This window comes from Monodelphis domestica, chromosome 5 (assembly GCF_027887165.1).
Source record: "Monodelphis domestica isolate mMonDom1 chromosome 5, mMonDom1.pri, whole genome shotgun sequence".
Lineage (NCBI taxonomy): Eukaryota > Metazoa > Chordata > Mammalia > Didelphimorphia > Didelphidae > Monodelphis > Monodelphis domestica.
The window spans coordinates 134209455-134214432 of NC_077231.1; the positions used below are offsets into that span (position 1 = coordinate 134209455).

Consider the following 4978-nt stretch of genomic DNA (forward strand, 5'->3'; position numbering starts at 1 on the left):
CTCCAGATCCTATTAAAAAAATTCTATAATCTCTCTCTCTCTCTCTCTCTCTCTCTCTTCCCCTTTCTCTCTCCACACACACACATACACATATAAAGTACATAGAAACTTCTATACATATACAAGAACCAATGCTTGAGTAATTATTTAAAGATTTGTTATACAGGAGGCAACTGGGTAGCTCAGTGGATTGAGAACCAGGCCTAGAGACCGGAGGTCCTAGATTCAAATCTGGCCTCTGCCACTTCCTAGCTGTGTGATCCTGGGCAAGTCACTTGACCCCCATTGCCTAGCCCTTACCACTCTTCTGCCTGGGAACCAATACACAGTATTGACTCCAAGATAGAAGGTAAAGGTTTAAAAAAAAAAAGATTTGTTATACTGAACCAACTCTCTGTTCTTTGGAATACAGTCAAATGTTGAGGGAATTTTAACCTAACAAAGTCATATTTGTGATAGAAATGGAAAAAAAGTTAGCACTGAAGTTCATATTAGGCTTTTTTTTCTATATTTTATTTTATCCACTGTGAATTAGCAACTTTAAGGAAGATTATTCCATTTGAAATTCAGATTTGAGAAATTTCCAAGATCCTTTTTGGTTGTTGATGTGCATTTTCTAAGATGCATATGTTTTTTACACTGGTGAACAAAATTCTGCCAAAAAAATATTGGAGGCATTTAGAGACAGCTAGGTGGCATAGATCACTAATCTTGGACAGAAGATGACCTGAGTTTGAGCCTTACCTCAAATATTCATAGCTATATGACCTGGGCCAATCAGTTTCCTCATCTGTAAAATGGGAATAATAATAGTATTTACTACATAGGTTTTTGTAAGGATCAAAAGAGATCATTTATGTAAAGTATTTGAATACCTTAAAATAGCATATAATTATTACTATTATCATTGAATGAGTTGGAATTGGGAATTGGTGGGAAGCTGGTATGGGTTAGGAAATAAAATAAGCTAATCAAGGGCTCTCTTTTAGGAATCTATGGCGGATCTATTGTCAGTCTCTTGTGGGGAGACTTAAACTGATTCACAAGGAATTCCCACTAAAGAATTACAAGCACCACAATAAAGTTAAAGGAGGTTTATGAATGGGATTGATAGCCAGGAAGCAGCTCCAGGTGGAAATCTGCTGCCTAAAATAACAAAAAGTGGGGTATTTATTGGTTTGTGGGGGGCTGAGTCCTTGAAAACAAGGGTTCAGGAGACATGTAACTTATAGGCAACTTTTTTGGAATGGCTAGAGCTGGTGGCTTCAGTGACTTTGGGAAGGGCTTGGGGTCAGCATGTGACCTCCAACGTGGTGGGGAAAGAGGGGCCTGAGGTTGACATCGTGACTGGCAAGGGTAGGTGGCTGGGGAAAGGGCCTAAGTTTGAAGAAGATATTTATCAGGAGATCTGCAGATGTCAGAAGGGTGGAACATACATGCTACCTTTTCTTTTCCTTGGTGGTCATTAGAGATGGTCTTCTCTGGCCAGAGCAGTTTAGAGGAGTCCTTCATCTGTCCCCTGAAACTTCTGGTTTTTCTGTGTTCCATAATAAGTCCTAGAAGTAACTACAAAGTATTAAAAAATGGGAAAATATGAAAAATGTTCTCTAAATGAACTAAACTTCCTAGGGAACATTTCCACATGACTTTAGGGGTTCTTTCTAGGTAGTTTCATTTGTCCTCCTCAAATTTTGGTCCTTGCTAAGTATGGTTACTAATTTGTCCAATGACAGATTGAGTAGGTGCCAAAGACCGAAGAATAGAATGGAATAGAAAATTGAAGTTGTTATCCATGGAAATGGATGCCCAAGGGTACTGTGAAGCTATAACCGAGAGGTCAAGAAGGAGAGAATATGATGAGCCATTCAGTAACTTCACAGAGAACTTCAGTATCTATTCCAGGATTCTGATGACAGCCCTAACAAGTGGTACATAAAATTCAAAGGAAAAAAGAAGGAAATATACTTATGCTTTTAATAGTAATTTGCTTATTTATTTTGGCCTCAAGAGAAGAGACATTTCCAAGTACAGCCTCCCTTATTTGCAGAAAAGCCTTTATATATATATTGGTATCACAAGGCTTTATACCACCATTACCACCCTCTTTTCTAACACAAACACTGTTTTAAAAATAGTTTTAAAACCACTTGGTTGGTTAAAGGGTGCTGTTGATGACTGACTTAAGTTTCTTTGTCTCTCTGAAATGACCACAATTAAAACTAGACATAATGAAGCGGGTTAATCTGTTCAAAGGGGGCAAAGCTTTTGTGTTTGTTTCAGCTTCTACCATTTCAGATAGCTAATGGTTATGTACCATGTTTTTTGATGCAGATTATGGCCAGAGTTTTCCTTTCCCATTGAGTATGCTCACTGTTCTTTGGAGCCAATAGATGTCTTGTAGAAAATGTAGCAAAGATACTTGGTTTTGGAATGATTTTCTCAGTCATGAGTGCAGGCAATTCATCCAGAAACCTGATTATCTTAATGTGGTTTTAGAGAGGTGGGTTCAAAATTTTGCACACATATATATGCATGACACACTGAAAAGTTTAATGTGCACTATCAACCTAGTTCTTGACATCACTTACTTAAGTTTAGACAATCAACATATCAAGGCCCCAGTTTGAAGCATTTGCTGATTTACAAGATATAAATACACTGACAGTTTAACAATAGGCAAGTCTCTCAAGCGAGCTCATCAAGCTGGCTCCAGCACTCCCCTGATTTATGTCTTGAATGAAAACCCAAGAAAAACAACAGAGCTCTCTATTGTTATTATCAGGTTGACAAATAGCTGTCTGTAGTCATCATCCCCAATTACTCTTCTTCTCTTTTTCCTCTGAGATGTTCATGATCTCTTACCCAAACAATGGCTGTTGATCTACTTTACCATTTCTTGGTGGACAAGCATTTAATTTTATTTCAGAGGATCCAGCTAGTTCCTGGGTAAGAGCCTCATTTTCTTGTAACTCCAAGTGTCCATTGGACCGCTTTACTTCTGACATTTTTCTGGTCTCACTTGAGATCCTTTTCTACATTTATCATATTAAAGTTCAATTTCCATTTTATTTTAATAGGAAACTTCATTATTCTTCATAACCTGAAAAAAGGTGAGCCTCTGCTTTGTTTTCTAGGAAGATTAGCCTGCACTTTTATCAGAACTAGCAGTCATTCAAATATTTAATATATACTAATCATAACTCAGCTCTCATTTCTTCTAAACTCTTCCTTGCTCTCGATGCTACTAACTGAGATGGCCAGTCATGTCTTTAAAATTTCTGGTGAATATTTCTCTTTTGCATCAATTTTTATCTGTTCTTTTCACCTTTCATCAAGTCTTTATTAATCTACAATAATCAGGACATTCATATTCAACTTCTTTTCCCTTTTCTAAACTTTTAATGTTACTCAAGTGAAAAAAAAAACCCTTACTTTAAGTCTTAGAATCAATACAGAAGAGTGGTAAGGACTAGGCAATGGGGATTAACTGACTTGCCTAAGGTCACATGTCACATAGCTAGAAAGTTTGGGAAGTCTGATTTGAACTCAAGATCTCCCTTCTCTAGGCCTGGGTCTCTTTCAATCCACTGGGCCACCTAAATGCCTCTTTTTAAAGAAGCAAAACTTATCACCTTGTTTTATTAATTTGTTTTATCAATATGTTTTACTTGATTTTTCTAGCATATTTCCTTAATAGCTAATTTCTTCTTTTTGAATCCTCTTAACATCTTTTTTTTTTCCTCTGTACTTTTCATCCTTTGAATTCAGTTCTCCTTCAGATTGAATCCTTCTCCTCCTTCAGTTCAAGATGTACTCCTTCAACCTTTCCTTTAAGTTCTCTCCAAACTTCTCCTTTTCAAATCCAATCTCTGATCTTAACAATTCAAAAGCCCTCCAAATCACCTTTACGAGGTCCTTCTCTTTTCTATTCATCTCAAGTCCTTCTCTAACCCTTTCTGCCACTGACCTTATGTTTCCACACTATCTAAGAGCTTTATGGATTTTGAGACACATTCTTCTGAGCCACCTTAGGTAATTAGATTGGAGGGTTCAATGAATTTCATTGGTTTGATTTCGAGAAGAAAATACATCATTGTTAGTTTTGTTTTTACTTCAAACAATAAAATGCCTGCTCTTAAATAGCTAGCACTTACCTGTCACGCACTCCTGACTTAAATCATATATTCTTTGGTTGTACGGGCCAGTGTGCTTACAGGTCTATCGTTTCATGTCACTGTAGAGCAGCAAGAATCTTATTCATTTCTATATTAGAATTATATTTGTTTGGGAACTGCTCAGAAATCTGTCTCATGGCATCTGACAGCTTGACAAGGCTTGCTGCCATGGAAAATGTTTGTGATGTTATATAAATATGTTTCTAGGTCATGAGTTGCCATGTATTTTTTGGACATTGATGCTAAGAGGGAAATGACTCAACATTTTCTGAAAGGAAGAATAACATAGTAAACAAATAATAATAACAAATAAGAAATATATATATATACACATATATAAAACTGTCTCATAAACTGGCATTCTATTTTTGAAATTGTTAGACTTATGTTTTAACAGCCCCTTTAACTGTAAAAGTCCGTTTATTGTCAATGCTCACTCCTATCCCTTAAAATATCCTTATTATCAGTCATTTTACAATATTAATGGTTCTACTATTAATAGATCAAGGGACAAGGGAGCTATTATTCTTGCCCTCTATCTTTTAGTCCATTAAGCAAGCTGCCAGTCTCAGACTGCGAGCGAGTCTATAATGAACCATGTGCTCAAGTCACATGGTATACACTAAGACAAAGTAATTTTTGCCTGTCCATTTTGGGACCTATTTTGTACTATTTTGACTAGACAGGAAAAGGTACTACAACAACACACCAGGGAGAAATCCTCAGTTCAATACTAAAGCAGTCTTCTAAAAAGATTAAATGGGAATGAAATGCCAGTGATATGATTAGGATGTCTATAATTT

General features: G+C 36.5%; 1 long non-coding RNA gene across 1 annotated transcript; it reads right to left on the minus strand.

Annotated features, from left to right (window-relative positions):
• Window positions 1–497: 497 nt before the first annotated feature.
• On the minus strand, window positions 498–1556 carry LOC103099371 (uncharacterized). The gene is made up of 3 exons (XR_472622.3): window positions 1444–1556; window positions 745–790; window positions 498–654 (listed from the first exon to the last, which is right to left on the minus strand). It is a non-coding gene; the product is annotated as an uncharacterized LOC103099371 (long non-coding RNA).
• Window positions 1557–4978: the final 3422 nt, after the last annotated feature.